The sequence below is a fragment of the Electrona antarctica genome (assembly GCF_951216825.1).
Source record: "Electrona antarctica genome assembly, contig: scaffold_116, whole genome shotgun sequence".
NCBI classification, from domain to species: Eukaryota; Metazoa; Chordata; class Actinopteri; order Myctophiformes; family Myctophidae; genus Electrona; species Electrona antarctica.
The window spans coordinates 286,087-302,424 of record NW_027637470.1 but is presented as its reverse complement, the minus strand read 5'-3'; the positions used below and the strand labels follow the sequence as shown (position 1 = coordinate 302,424).

The 16,338-nt window shown below is 47.3% G+C and overlaps 1 long non-coding RNA gene and 2 pseudogenes across 4 annotated transcripts in view; all 3 read left to right on the top strand.

Annotated features, from left to right (window-relative positions):
* The window catches only part of LOC306918920, an 87,515-nt gene that overhangs the window by 36,837 nt on the left and 34,340 nt on the right, over window positions 1-16,338 (top strand). The gene's annotated exons all lie outside the window — the stretch shown is intronic.
* Window positions 10,861-12,115, top strand: LOC306918908 (putative arginine--tRNA ligase, mitochondrial; annotated as a pseudogene). The gene has a single exon. The product of its transcript is annotated as a putative arginine--tRNA ligase, mitochondrial (transcript).
* On the top strand, window positions 14,335-15,893 carry LOC306918907 (putative arginine--tRNA ligase, mitochondrial; annotated as a pseudogene). The gene is made up of 3 exons: window positions 14,335-14,427; window positions 14,556-14,892; window positions 15,446-15,893. The product of its transcript is annotated as a putative arginine--tRNA ligase, mitochondrial (transcript).

The following is a 16,338-nucleotide window of genomic DNA, read 5'->3' as shown; positions in this document are numbered from 1 at the left end:
AAAAAAAAGGGGGGGGCGGGGGGGGGGGATTCAGATTTTACGTGGGCCAGTTTCGAATTGCAGCCATCCGTAGGTGCCCTTTGAGAGCGGTTTTGAAGGAGTCAAGGGATTCGCATGTCTTAATGACAGTTGGTAGGGCGTTCCACATTTTGGTGGCATAGGAGCGAAAATAATTTAGTCCCTTGTTTGTGCCGAATCTGGGTTGTACATGGTTCGTTGCACTCCCTCTGGTGTTGTGGGTGTGGACTTCGTTAACATTAAGGAAGTATCTAGACAGGTACATGGGTATCTTGGTGGTGTATCGAATCTTGTGGACCAGACCCATTGCAAGATGCTGTACTCTGTCGTCGACCCTAAGCCATTCCAGCCTGTCGAAGTGGGCAGGGGTGAGGTGGGTTCGGGGGGCTAGATCAAGTAGGAGCCTGACCAGTTTGTTTTGGGAAGTCTGGAGCCTGGTTTTAAGGGCCTTTGAGGTGCTGTGGTACCAGGAGGTGCATGCATAGTCAAAGAATCCCTGTACAAGGGCTCCTGTTAAGGTCTTCAAGGTGTTTTTGTTGACCAGTGAGGAGATCCTGTAGAGGAATCTTGTTCTATGGTTGACTTTTTTGATTACGTTGGTGGCCATTTTATCACCGGAAAGATTAGCCTCCAGGATGGAACCTAGGTAGGTAATTTCATCTTTACGTGTGATAACATTGTCACCCACTCTAACCAAGAAGCCATTTGCCTTGCTGAGATTACTAATAGAGCCAAAGAGAATGGATTCAGTTTTTCCCAGGTGTAAACTGTGTTACTTTTGTGCCTTACAAACCTGTGAAATTAGGACAGAATGATGTAAGACAGAGACGGTGGTTCTTTGCTCTTTCAGTGCTGTGTAAACAATGACGTTAAAATGGGCTCCTGTCTACTAGTACTGCAATAGCGACACCACTGCCTAGCACTGCCCCCTACTGTTTTGGAAGACACATGGCAGTTTTACAACAGAGTTGACAGGCAGAATTAAATGAAATGAATACATCATAACCAAGTTAAATATCCATTTTGTGACCACACAATAGTGGGCGTCACACACTCCCCCTCAAAGAAAAATGGCTCCAATATAGCATTGCAAAACAAAACAAAAGGATTATGTTTAACTTTTCAATACCCCTGCCATAAGGCACAAAGGTTGTACAGGGAAACCACTGATATGGCATAGTGAGGTAGGGTAGTTGATATGGAACGTGTGGTGGCTGCATTTCCCATACTGGTATATGTGGCACGTACCCATAGGCACTTAAAATGTCAACTCTGCCCTGTGGCTGGTAAGACGGTTCACCCAAAGTTTCATATGTAAACCTCTGAGCAGGCTTCTTCTCACGAATGGACTTTCTGGTTGTAGTACCTTGGCCAACTGGCTGGCCTGACGGCGGGGCATGTGTCTGAGGACCTGACAAGTAATAGTCTGTCTGTGATACAGCTGGACTAGGCATAAACCCTGACTGCTCATTGGGTGATTGAGGCGATATGGGCCTATACTCTTCGTCCGATACCACTTGCTCTAATCCCTCCCCCTCATTTGCTGACCCTGTGTGAAATGCTGTGTTGTCTGGTATGTCCTGTAATGTCTCTTCGTGCAGAAGAGAGTGGGCAGGGGCCTTCCCTGACTCTTGCATGACTCTTAGAGGTTCACTGACAGGTCCTCTTCTTATTCGGAGCCAGTAACCCTGTCGCTTCGTGCCTTGTACAATTGTAGGCCTGGATCATCTGCGGCAAGTGCTCTTTCCATCTGTGTTTTTCTTTCTCTTTCAAGGTGCGGAGTAGTTGCAGCAGGGTCCTGTTGAACCTTTCTGAAGAGTGCTCAACTCCTGAGAGCCGTTGCAAGGTCTTAAACAGATTGTTTTCAAATTCCCGGCCCTGGTCATAGTGGAGCTTTCTCATATAACCGAACCGGGGAATGAAATCATCAAATAGCTTTTCTGCTGCTGTCTTGCCTGATTTGTCGGATAGGCTTGGGCAAACCGAGTAAAATGGTCGACGACAACTAGGATGTACTCGAACCCTCCAACACTCGGCTCTAGGTGCATATAATCAATTGACACTAGTTCAAGGGGTGCTGTGGTGGTAATTGACCCCATAGGAGCCCTTATATGAGAAACCGGTTTCTTTTGTTTAATACATGGACACTTCCTTGTCACATAGATCTCGATTTCTTTCTTCATATAGGGCCAATAGAATCTCTCTCTGGTTAGATTAATGACCTTCTCGGTTCCCACATGACCCATGTCATCATGGAGGTGTTTCAGGGCAGTGGCTCTGTATTTTTCAGGTAAGACCAGTTGACGTCTCTGCCCTGCCTTTCTGTACAGTAGTCTATTGTCAATCTGGAGTCTTCCCCACTCGTGTAAGAGCCTCTTCACTGGGCCACTGGCACCTTTCCTGATTTGACTTGTTAGGTTGGTGTGTCTTTCCTTGAGTTTGATGACTTCACGTATTACTGGGTCCTCTCTCTGAGCATTCACCAGCTCTTCACGACTCATGACAGACTGGGATCCCAGAGCGTAGGATACTGAACTTCCCTGGGCCAAGTTTAGAACAGCAACATAGGCCACATCCTTTTCCTTGGCTGCCTGACTACCTCCCCAGGTTGCTTGAACTGTCTCCTCTGACAGTTCCTCCGTGCATGCAGTGACATACTCAGCCATGTCCAGTGGTAGTCTGGAGAGAGTATCGGCGTCAATGTTGGCTTTACCCGGCCTGTATCGGATATCAAAGTGGAAGTCCGACAACTCCCCAACCCATCTGTGGCCTTCAGCATTCAGTTTGGCGGTGCTCATTACGTAGGTCAGAGGGTTGTTGTCAGTGTACACCGTGAAATGGGGAGCATAGAAGAGGTAGTCTCGATACTTCTCGCACACCGCCCACTTTAATGCAAGAAACTCAAGCTTCCCAGAGTGGTAGTTCTTCTCTGCAGGGGACAGTGTTCTCGACCCATAGGCAATAACCCTCAACTTCCCCTCCTGGCGCTGGTATAACACGGCCCCCAGGCCTTTTGCTGATGCGTCTGTGTGTAACACAAATGGCAGGTCGTAGTTGGGATAGGCTAACACCGGTGGGCTGGACAAGACGTTTATCACACGATCTAGGACCCCCTGATGTTCCTGCGTCCACCGTATGGGGGTTCTTGAGGACAGCTGGCCTTCCTTCCCCTTGCTGCTTTTGAATGCCGACGGTGTGATGTGGTTTCCCTTTACTTGTAGGAGGTCATACAATGGCTTCGCTATTCTGGCAAAATCCTGCACATAGCCTCTGTAGTAGCTTAAAAATCCCAATAGCTTCCGAGCATCGCCAGCCGTTTTTGGGGTTCTTTCTCTCAATGCTTGGACCGCTGTCAGGTCTTTGGGGTCAATCCTCACCCCATCAGCTGAGACAAGCCTCCCAACATAGCGCACCTCCTTCTTGAATAGCTCGCACTTATCAGGCCTGAGCTTGATGCCATACTGTTGGAGAGCCCTCAGGACCCGTCTCAGCCTCTCCACATGTTCCTCAAATGACTTTGCGTAGCAAAGAATGTCATCCAAGTAGGGGATGCAACACTCATCCCGTAGGGAATCCAACACCTCCTCCATACATCTCTGGAATGCGGCCGGGGCATTTGAGAGGCCGAAGGGGATGCGGACCCACTCGTAGAGTCCCCAAGGGGTGATAAATGCTGTCAGGTACCTGGATCCCTCTGAGATATACCCCTGGTGATATGCTTTCCCTTGGTCCAAGATAGAAAACCAGCGGTATCCTCCCAGTGTGTTCATCAGGTCCTGGATCCGTGGGAGGGGGTGTCTGTCTGGTACGTTTTTTCTGTTGAGGAGTCTGTAATCAACACAGAGTCTCATTGTCCCATCCTTTTTGCGTACACATACCACTGGAGCAGAATAGGGTGACTTTGATTTCACTATCCACTTTCTGGCCAACAGGTCTTGAATGTACTCTTTAACCTCTTTATAAAGTGGTTTAGGTATGGCTGCATATGAGCGCTGCACCGGAATGTCATCCTTCACCGTGATCGCCATTTGAAGGTTGGGAATGCAGCCAATTTCATCATCATGCGCGAATGCATTGGACTCTTCATAGAGCAGCTGCTTCACCACAGCCTGCTCTTCATCATGCAAATGACCGATGTCAACGGGTGGGTGCCATAGTGTTGCTGGCTTTGTTTTGTCACCCCCATTAGTGGGAGAGAGTGTGCCAACTTCATTCACTTCAACATTGCTGACTTGGTCTGTTTCAATTATTCTGTCAATCGGTTGGATGCTGCCCAAAGGTGTGCGGCTAGCTAAAGTCACATCATGTGTAGTTGTGTTGCCCACTGGGATTACAATGAAGGGTCTTTCAGTGTGGTGCACTTCAACCAGACCATCACCCATGTCTAGCTGCTCGAGCCGTTGGTCATCAGGACAGTGTTCAAACAGGGCAAGGGAATGAGTGAAACTTACAGGTACTGGGAACTTAAGGTGGGCAACCTGACCTGGGTGAATAACAATATCATGTTGGCCTACTTTTGCGGACACTTGCTCACACTGGTGGGTGTTTTTCTCGGCCTGGATGAAGTTTACTACTGCCTCGACTTTGTCAGTTTCAATTTGCATGGCCCCTTTGAGAAGGCTGCATATGACCGGTAGGGCTTCTGTTTCATTTCCCTGACTCAGAATGATCTCTTGGATGACATTAAAGCCTAACAGTGGTCTTAGAAGGTCGACTCGGCTAACAAGGAATGGTACTTTAATGGAATAGTTTGGATTATCATTATCAGGCAAGTAAACAATCACTTCCATCCATCCATCATAGGGGATTGCTCCTCCATTGGCAGCAAAGACCTTCAGATCATAATCGCCCATCATTTCACTCAAATTAATTGTGTGCAAGAACACATTCTGTACGGTATGTGCCTCATACTTAATTTCATCTGCCTGCCTGGATGTGACAGTGACCCTTTGCTTAAGTCCCACCACTGCGTTTCATTTTCTAGCTGTCTGGCTGTAATCAATTCTTGGAAGAGTTCTGTTGTGCCCCTCTCCCCCATGTGAGACCGTAAGAAACTCTTTAACTCAGTTATTGTCATCTCATCTTTGCTGATCAACATGTCTTTGAAATGACCTGGCTTTATCACCCGAATGACCTCACCCTCTGTGTGTTGTTCCTTCAAACCCTCGTCTATCTGCTTGCAGATGTTACTGTAGCTAATATCTGCTGTGCTGTCACCTATTTGACCACCATGCACTTTAAACTATTTTCTGTGGAACAGTGCTAAATCTCTGAGAGTCACTAGACTATCACCCCTATGAGAAGATGGCTGGGAAGAGGGGACTGGCCTGGTGGTATGTGTACTTATGGACTGATTAGAATCAACATGGTCACCGGTAGGCGAAGGGGAAGAGGTACTATGGCCACTAGGAAGAACTGCACTGTAAAATAGCTCGAACCAGTGCTGGTTATTTAGTTAGGACCCACGACAGTGGTGTTCGATACGAACTTAACCGGGATGTTGAAACCTCCAATGAAAAGCTCTATAATTTGCTTGGCCAGATATTCCGTCCTATCCAACTGACTCAGGCCAAAGATATTAGAAGATATTCTGCCACCTTAAGTCTCTGACTGTAATCCTTTTATACTTTTTAGTTATATGTGTGTCATAATGACAATGCTATCCAATCGCATATGACGATGACACACGTGTACATCCCTATATGGGGTTCCCACATCAATCCGATGTCAGCATTGGATATTTCCATTATCTCCACATATGGGCCATAAATCATCATCATATGTGGAGATCCAAGTGACAGCCTTTTATCCCCATATATGGAGATCCATTTGAGAGCCTTCGCAACAGCCATCCCCAGATTTCCCATGGAAATATGTAAAATATCAAGAAGGCTTGAACAGTTCGCCCATTGCAAGCGTACCTGGCCCTTGGGCCACCCCATCGAAAGCGTACCTGGCCCTTGGGCCACCCCATCGAAGGCGTACCTGGCTCTTCGAGCCACCGCATCAAGAGCGTACCTGGCCCTTGGGCCACCCCATCGAAGGCGTACCTGACTCTTCGAGCCACCGCATCAAGATCGTACCTGGCCCTTGGGCCACCCCATCGAAGGCGTACCTGGCTCTTCGAGCCACTGCATCAAGAGCGTACCTGGCCCTTGGGGTGCTACTACCGTACCATGCATGATGACTGTTCGTCACCGGTTATGCTCATGGTAATTTCTGCAAGAGTGACCGTCCAGCCTCCTTGCTGGACTACTTCGGTCCCTATGAACCTGGACTTCTGGTCTGTCAGCTTGCACTTTCATCTCGATATCCTATCGGTGAACAAAGCCTCTGCCGTCCTCCGACTGCTCCAACATCTATGGGAAGGTTGATATAGCTCCGATGCCCTTGCATCATCATGCTGTCCAGACAATGCTCTCATGATATCCACCAGAGCGTTCCGCTTCCGTCCTCCGACTGCTCCAACATCTATGGGAGGGTTGATATAGCTCCGATGCCCTTGCATCATCATGCTGTTCAGACAATGCTGATATCGCCACATTGCCACCCCCAGATTTCCCATGGAAATCTGTACCATATCTAGAAGGCTTGAACAGTGGACCCCTCAGGCCACCCCAATACAAGCATACGGAGGCTTGAACAGCAAACGTCAGCCATTCAGGCCACCCCATTGAGGGCATCCAAGCGTCCCGCTTTCTTCCTTCACCAACTGTGTCTTCCTGGTGAACGAGACCCTCGTCGGATGTTGTATCTTGCTGGTGAACGAGACCCTCGTCGGATGTTGTATCTTCCTGGTGAACGAATCCCTCGTCGGGTGTTGTATCTTGCTGGTGAACGAGACCCTCGTCGGATGCTGTGTCTTCCTGGTGAGCTGGATCCTCGTTGGATGCTGTGTCTTCCTGGTGAGCTGGACCCTCGTCGGATGCTGTGCTGTGTCTTCCTGGTGAGCTGGACCCTCGTTGGATGCTGTGTCTTCCTGGTGAGCTGGACCCTCGTCGGATGCTGTGTCTTCCTGGTGAGCTGGACCCTCGTTGGATGCTGTGTCTTCCTGGTGAGCTGGACCCTCGTCGGATGCTGTGACTTCCTGGTGAGCTGGACCCTCGTCGGATGCTGTGTCTTCCTGGTGAGCTGGACCCTCGTCGGATGCTGTGTCTTCCTGCTCCTTGTCGGCTGCTGTATCTTCCTGCTCCTCGTCGGCTGCTGCATCTTCCTGCTCCTCGTCGGCTGCTGTATCTTCCTGCTCCTCATCGGCTACTGCATCTTCCTGCTTCTCGTCGGCTGCTGCATCTTCCTGCTCCTCGTCGGCTGCTGTATCTTCCTGCTCCTCGTCGGCTGCTGTATCTTCCTGCTCCTCGTCGGCTGCTGTATCTTCCTGCTCCTCTTCGATTGCTGTATCTTCTGCTCCTCGGTAGATTCCGCCATCGGTGGTATATCCATCGTAGTCTTGATGTCCGAGCCTGCTCTGCTGTCCCAAGAATCGATTCCCATGCCGTTTTGAAGATGAACTCTCCTGTCCTACGCCGGGTCCTTCAATCTCTGCTGGACATGGAAATCCCACAACGTCGGGTCCCTGGCATCCAACCAACTAATGCTCAGAACCTCCGGAGCCCACATGCTCCGAAGGCGAAGTGTGTCCCACCACTTCGGATCCCTGGCATCTAACCAACTGATGTCCAGAACCTCCGGAGCCCACCTGCTCCGAAGGCGAAGTGTGTCCCACCACTTCGGGTCCCTGGCATCTAACCAACTGATGTCCAGAACCTCCGGAGCCCACCTGCTCCGAAGGCGAAGTGTGTCCCACCACTTCGGATTCCTGGCATCTAACCAACTGATGTCCAGAACCTCGAAGTGTGTCCCACCACTTCGGGTCACTGGCATCTAACCAACCGATGTCTAGAACCTCGAAGTGTGTCCCACCACTTCGGGTCCCTGGCATCTAACCAACCGATGTCCAGAACCTCGAAGTGTGTCCCACCACTTCGGGTCCCCGGCATCTAACCAACCGATGCCCAGGACCTCCAGAGCCCATAGACTCTGGAGGCAAACGTCCAGAGTCCGTAGGCCCTGGGCCCAAATGATGATTGTTGAAGCGCACCTGCTCCACAAGCTATACCACCTACCTGGTGTTGTAACCTCCTGGCTCCTGGGGAATCCGTCCCACCACCATCCTCTAAGGTCTCCGAAATCCTGTTACTGCCGTACGCCCTAATCCGTTCTCGAATGGACCATGTAAAATAGCTCGAACCAGTGCTGGTTATTTAGTTAGGACCCACGACAGTGGTGTTCGATACGAACTTAACCGGGATGTTGAAACCTCCAATGAAAAGCTCTATAATTTGCTTGGCCAGATATTCCGTCCTATCCAACTGACTCAGGCCAAAGATATTAGAAGATATTCTGCCACCTTAAGTCTCTGACTGTAATCCTTTTATACTTTTTAGTTATATGTGTGTCATAATGACAATGCTATCCAATCGCATATGACGATGACACACGTGTACATCCCTATATGGGGTTCCCACATCAATCCGATGTCAGCATTGGATATTTCCATTATCTCCACATATGGGCCATAAATCATCATCATATGTGGAGATCCAAGTGACAGCCTTTTATCCCCATATATGGAGATCCATTTGAGAGCCTTCGCAACATGCACCATTATCAACATTTTCGGGTAGTGTGCCGGTGTTGTGAGTGTCGGTCGGTTTTGACTTTGCATGAGCCATAGCACTTCCTGCCCCTTCCTCTACGGTTTCAACACGGCCGGAAGGGCCTTTCATCATTTCGTCAATAAGATCTTTCAACATGAATAAGTGGGACATCCCCTCATCCTCTAATTCAAGTACGGATTTGGAGGACATGTATGAACAAACATAATCAAAACAATCTCCTTCATCACCCTTATCCCACTTATCTGCATTAGGTGATTCTGAGATGATCCTTGCGGCTTCAGAGATCTGATCGGCAGAAAGGCGTAGCAGTCCCTTCTTTATTGACCAGACCAGCTCTTTTCGTACGTTGGCCATAGTTCACGCTTGCCCGACGCTCAGGTGACGCTGAGCTGAGCTCCTCTCTGACGGTAGACAGACGTTGGACTGACGTGACGCTGAGCTCCTCTCTGACGGTAGACAGACGTTGGACTGACGTGACGCTGAGCTCCTCTCTGACGGTAGACAGACGTTGGACTGACGTGACGCTGAGCTCCTCTCTGACGGTAGACAGACGTTGGACTGACGTGACGCTGAGCTCCTCTCTGACGGTAGCAGATGTTGGACTGACGTGACGCTGAACTCCTCTCTGACTGTAGACAGACGTTGGACTGACATGACGCTCAGCCCCTCACTCTGACTGTAGACAGACGTCCTGGACCGCTGGACACGCTCAGCCCCTCACTCTGACTGTAGACAGACGTCCTGGACCGCTGGACACGCTCAGCCCCTCACTCTGACTGTAGACAGACGTCCTGGACTGCTGGACATGCTCAGCCCCTCACTCTGACTGTAGACAGACGTCCTGGACTGGCGTAGCCCCTCTGCTTCAGACGGTCAACTGGTTCAGTGATCACTGGACTGATGCCACATGGCGTGCTGATGGCGTCAATCCCGGACGAGCCCCCATGAAACTGTAACAGGTCCGAGTGAGGTGACCATGTATACAGCTATAGTTGATCATAAAGTAGCCGATCTCTGTGAAATTAGGACAGAATGATGTAAGACAGAGACGGTGGTTCTTTGCTCTTTCAGTGCTGTGTAAACAATTGACGTTTATTTTTAATGAACACATTCTTCTCATGTAGCCCATGTTTTCTTATTGCATTATCATGCTATTATGTCCATTTTACAGTAATGTAGAAATGTCCTTTACATAAATGTATTCATTTAGAATGTCCAAACAATGACCAATCAATGCAATGCATCTTGATGAACTCCTTCTCAATTGTGCACATATTACCCTATAAACAGTAACCATATGTCTTTGGGCTAACATTCTTAATAAAACCCTGATTGATTAATTTATAGGCTCTTGGAGAATGGTGAAAGTACAGAGTGGACTCAACAACAATAACATAATAACACTTTTGTATCATCACACACATATAATGCTGGACCCAGCTGAACCCAACCTGAACCATACTGCTGGGGAGAGTCTTAAAGCTAATGATATAGCCACTTAGCACTCAAGCACTTTACATTACTATAGTTCACCATTACGTTTTACTCGTCAAATTACCCCATGAATTGTAGCCACACCTGCTCAAAACAACACTCTTTTAGTTACATACTAAAAACGGACATTTGTATTACTTTTGTGCCTTACAAACCTGTGAAATTAGGACAGAATGATGTAAGACAGAGACGGTCGTTCTTTGCTCTTTCAGTGCTGTGTAAACAATGACGTTAAAATGGCGCTCCTGTCTACTAGTACTGCAATAGCGACACCACTGCCTAGGTTATGAATACATCATAACCAAGTTAAATATCCATTTTGTGACCACACAATAGTGGGCGTCACATATGCGTAATGTATGTTGCAATAAAAGGTGCCATATATGGAGATCTAAGTGTCTCCATGATGTCACGAGACATCACATGGCGCGATATCATATATGGAGTCATGGGTGACTAACTAACGGACGGGAGATGCACGTCTTCTAAGCTTAAGTAATTTCTCACACATTGTTTTTATTTAAAAATAAGTGTTTGCTTCAGAGCCAACCATAGTACTATAACGGCTGTAACTCTAGTTACTAACAATATTTTAACTTCTCTGCACAATACATTACATTGCGCCGCCCTCTTTGTGGATCTTGATCACTAACCTTAACCATACCTTTCCCTAGGAAATGATGCTATTCGGATGAACTACCTTGGAGATTGGGGCATGCAGTTTGGAATGCTGTGAGCTGGCTTTGAGCAGTACGGGAGCCAGGAGAAGCTTAAAGAGAATCCCTTGCAGCATCTGTTTGATGTCTATGTTCAAGTCAACAGGGAAGCAGAAATCAACGAGGACATACGGCATACTGCTAGAGTCTTCTTTCGACATCTGGAACATCAAAAAGTTAAAGCCATGGCACTGTGGCAACAGTTAAGAGAAATCTCTGCGAAGGAATATCAGCAGGTTTATAAGCGCTTAGGAGTCCACTATGACATTTACTCTGGGCAGTCGTTTCATCAGGGACAAACCCAGGAGGTGGTACAGCAATTACACAACCTGGGGCTGCTAAAAATAACAGAGAAGGGAACTGGTGTTGTGGACCTGTCTCCTTGTGGGGACATGTCCAGCTACTCAACAGCACTCTGCAGTGATGGTACATCTCTCTACATTACCAGAGATATTGCCGCAGCCATAGACAGAAAAGAAAAATACACTTTCCACGAGATGATTTATGTGACAGACAAAAGTCAGGACAATCACTTCCACCAGTTGTTCCAGGTTCTGCTGACTATGGGACATTCCTGGGCTCAGATGTGCCGACATGTCCTTTGGCCTGGTGCAGGGCATGAAGACCAGATGTGGCGAAGTGATCTTTCTGGAGGATGTGCTGGATGAGGCTCGTGCCAGGATGCTGCACAACATGAGCCAATCAATGACAACAAAATAAATGGAGAACCCTGAGGACACTGCAGAGAAAGTTGGAATCAGTGCACTTATTGTTCAAGATTTCAAAGGTCCCCTAGAGTCCGATTATAAGTTTGACTGGGACAGGATGCTACAGGCAAAGGGAGACACAGGGGTGTTCCTGCAGTACACACATGCCCGCCTCTGCAGTCTGCTACACATGCAAGGTAATGGTCAGGAGCTTGAATTGGATCCTTCTGTTCTCCTTGAGCCAAGGACTATATCCATTCGGCAGCACCTCCTTTGCTACGATGAGGTGTTATATCGCTCTGCCCAGGATCTGCAACCCAAACACCTTGTCAACTTCCTGACAAAGCTATGCCGCTTGGTTGCCTTAGCACTCAGGGAGTTGCCAGTTAAAGGAAGCCCTCCCAATGTTGCACAGGCAAGGCTGCAGCTTTTCAACAGGACACGCTCGGTTTTGGCTAACGGCATGAGAATTCTCAGCATCACACCTGTTGACAAGATGTGAGTCTAACCTGTGTCTATACATGCAGCTGGCCACCTTGCCCTTCTGGGAGACGTACAGTTCATCTCCAATGTAGCATTCTTATCTGATATATTTGTCCACCTAAACCAGCTTAACCTCGACCTACAGGGAGAGAGAAAGTCATCGTGGACATGGTTGAAAAGCTTGAGACATTCACAAGGAAGCTGGAGTTGTATGAGACAGACATATCCACTGGCAGGCTCCTACATTTCAGTATGCTAAAAAAAAACAGGAATTGAGAAAAGTGACAGAGCTGATGACTGACTTCATCAAGCGCCTACAAGAGAACTTCACTGGTTTGATGACTACTTTATCCCAAGATAACTCATTGACTTTGTACGTGACCCTCTCACAGTCAAACCGGGTGAAGACTTCTCCTCCCAGGCGAAAAAACGGATTCCCTCGTTATGAGGCTGCATTGGAAATGGAGTTAATTGACTTCCAAACAACCACCCTGAGATACACTCCAAAGTGCTGAGTCCACGGCTGCCTTTTGGGTAGCATGCTCAGAAGAGTACAGTAACATCAAGAGACTCCACCTATGTGTGTAAGTCGGCCTTTTCCTCAATGAATGTGATAAAGACGCACGAGAGGACTCGATTGACACACAAAAACCTTGAGAACTATGACGTCCATATCACCAGATATCATGCGAATTGTGACCGAGGGGAGATGCCATTTTTCACACTAAGTAAGTAGCCTACCTACCAAGCCTGTTGTATTTTGTATTGAGTTAATAAATGGCGCATTGTAATTCATGTCTAATGTAGGAGAACTGTTCTGTCGTTTCAGGAGCTTCTGTGATAAAGCAGTTCATGTATAAGTGGAAGATTACATTTTTATTTTTGGTTCGATTTTAAGTTGGTTTAACTGCATTTCGTCAGTCACATGTAGGCCTGAAATAAAGTTTGAGTGAAAATCAATCAATCTTTATTTCAGACCCAGGGAGATCCATATCACAAACATTACAATATAACAATGAATGAATGATTAACTGAACTGGTGTTTTTTTATTTCACACCATACTTGTTTGCTATTTCAGCACCAGGTGCTGTCCATTGACTTTTGTCATGTCATTCAGCAAGCGCCACTACACTGCGGCTATACCCCGATCCCATACCGTCCTGTGCACGTCATTCACTTTCAACACCGTAGGTGCATTTACTCTGAAAACCTGCATCTCCCGTCCGTCCGTTTGTCACCCACTCCTCCATACATGGTCACGGCTCTGACATAATATCTCATATATGGTCACACCTCGTGACATCACCCCACTCACTCATGTAGGTGGTGTGACGTCACCACAGAGTCAGACGAGACCGGTTTGCGGAACCGTTCATTCATAAACGATTGAGTACCAACCCCAGGTCTGCCATTCCATTGTTGGTCCTTCCTCACCCGTCCTTCCTGTTCTGACATTCCATATGTTGATCTGACCTCATCAAACCCTGTACACTCAAGACACGCTCCATATATGGCCAGTACAGAATTCATTCCATATGTTGATCTGACCCCCCATGCAAAAGCGCCAGCGCTCTCCCAGCAGTCTGCCGTCACCCAGGCGGATGCGTGCACGCGACCTTGCCCTTTATTTACCACATCTTACTGGTAATTATTTAGATTTTGTTTGTCACCATCTTTGTGTAGTGGGAGGACATGAGCCTGTATCCAAATAGATCTAAGTGTCTCCATGATGTCACGAGGTGAGATCCAAGTGTCTTCATGATGTCACGAGACATCACGTGGTGCGATATCATATATGGAGACATGGGTGACTAACTAACGGACGGGAGATTCACGTCTTCTATTAAATCATTTCTCACACATTTTTTTAATTTAAAAATAAGTGTTTGCTTTAGAGCCAACCATAGTACTATAACGGCTGTAACTCTAGTTACTAACAATATTTGAACTGCTCTGCACAATAAATTACATTGTGCCGCCCTCTTTGTGGACTTATCAAATGTTAACTGTTCCATGTCTTCAATATTGTCGATGATGGTTCAGCATTGTTTATAGTTCGGTATGTCAGTCTTGATTGAGCCAGTTCCCAGTTCCTTGTGATCGCTTTTTTTTTGGGTCGAATATAGTTCTTCAAATATTGCCAAAATAACTTCAAATGGACACCTGTGGTCCACAATGATGGGTAACTTGATCACTAACCTTAACCATACCTTTCCCTAGGAAATTATGCTATTCGGATGAACTACTTTGGAGATTGGGGCATGCAGTTTGGAATGCTGGGAGCTGGCTTTGAGCAGTACGGGAGCCAGGAGAAGCTTAAAGAGAATACGGCATACTGCTAGTCTTCTTTCGACATCTGGAACATCACAAAATTAAAGCCATGGCACTGTGGCAACAGAATCCTCCGAATACGCTGGCCAAATCAAATCAGTAACCGGGAACTGTGGCAGCGAACAAGTCAACACCCGGTGGAGGAAGAAATCATGCCGCAGCCATAGACAGAAAAGAAAAATACACTTTCCATGAGATGATTTATGTGACAGACAAAAGTCAGGACAATCACTTCCACCAGTTGTTCCAGGTTCTGCTGGCTATGGGACATTCCTGGGCTCAGATGTGCCGACATGTGTCCTTTGGCCTGGTGCAGGGCATGAAGACCAGATGTGGCGAAGTGATCTTTCTGGAGGATGTGCTGGATGAGGCTTGTGCCAGGATGCTGCACAACATGAGCCAATCAATGACGACAAAAGAAATGGAGAACCCTGAGGACACTGAAAATAGGAATCAGCGCACTTGTGCAAGATTTCAAAGGTCCCCTAGAGTCCGATTATAAGTTTGACTGGGACAGGATGCTACAGGCAAAGGGAGACACAGGGGTGTTCCTGCACTACACACATTCAGTCTGCTACACATGCAAGGTAATGGTCAGGAGCTTGAATTGGATCCTTCTGTTCTCCTTGAGCCAAGGACTATCAGCGCACTTATTGTGCAAGATTTCAAAGGTCCCCTATAGTCCGATTATAAGTTTTACTGGGACAGGATGCTACAGGCAAAGGGAGGCCGGGAGACACAGGGGTGTTCCTGCAGTACGCTACACATGTAAGGTAATGGTCAGGAGCTTGAATTGGATCCTTCTTTTCTCCTTGAGCCAAGGACTATCAGCGCACTTATTGTGCAAGATTTCAAAGGTCCCCTAGAGTCCGATTATAAGTTTTACTGGGACAGGATGCTACAGGCAAAGGGAGGCCGGGAGACACAGGGGTGTTCCTGCAGTACGCTACACATGTAAGGTAATGGTCAGGAGCTTGAATTGGATCCTTCTTTTCTCCTTGAGCCAAGGACTATCAGCGCACTTATTGTGCAAGATTTCAAAGGTCCCCTAGAGTCCGATTATAAGTTTGACTGGGACAGGATGCTACAGGCAAAGGGAGACACAGGGGTGTTCCTGCAGTACCCACATGCCCGCCTCTGCAGTCTGCTACACATGCAAGGTAATGGTCAGGAGCTTGAATTGGATCCTTCAGTTTTCCGTGAGCCAAGGACTATATCCATTCTACAGCACCTCCTTTGCTACGATGAGGTGTTATATCACTCTGCCCAGGATCTGCAACCCAAACACCTTGTCAACTTCCTGACAAAGCTATGCCGCTTGGTTGCCTTAGCACTCAGGGAGTTGCCAGTTAAAGGAAGCCCTCCCAATGTTGCACAGGCGAGGCTGCGGCTTTTCAACAGGACACGCTCGGTTTTGGCTAACGGCATGAAAATTCTCAGCATCACACCTGTTGACAAGATGTGAGTCTAACCTGTGTGTTGTGTAAATACAATATATTTAACACCTAAAAAGAATGCGCACACACACAAGATAATATAATTTATAACTTCAATTTCTGTCGTAAATTCAATATTGTTTTTCGGTTAGTGTCGGAGCATTAACCAAAAAAAATGGTTGGGAATGGTTGCTATTCAAGATGAGGGGAATAAATGTTTAAAGAATATAAGGAAATAAATGGAGGGTGGAAATGTGGTCATTCTGTTTCAAACTGTTAGCAAGCAAGTCTTGTTATCTGGTGTCCAATTTAATTTCAATTCCATTTTTTAAACAAGTTGTCTCAAAAAGCTACATATAGAGCAGAAACTGACAGAGATCCCACCCAGAGCAAGCAATATTGCGAAAAACAGAAAACGTCAAGCAGAACCCTCATCCTGTCATTAAGGGTGATGCCTTACTAACACCACTTTGT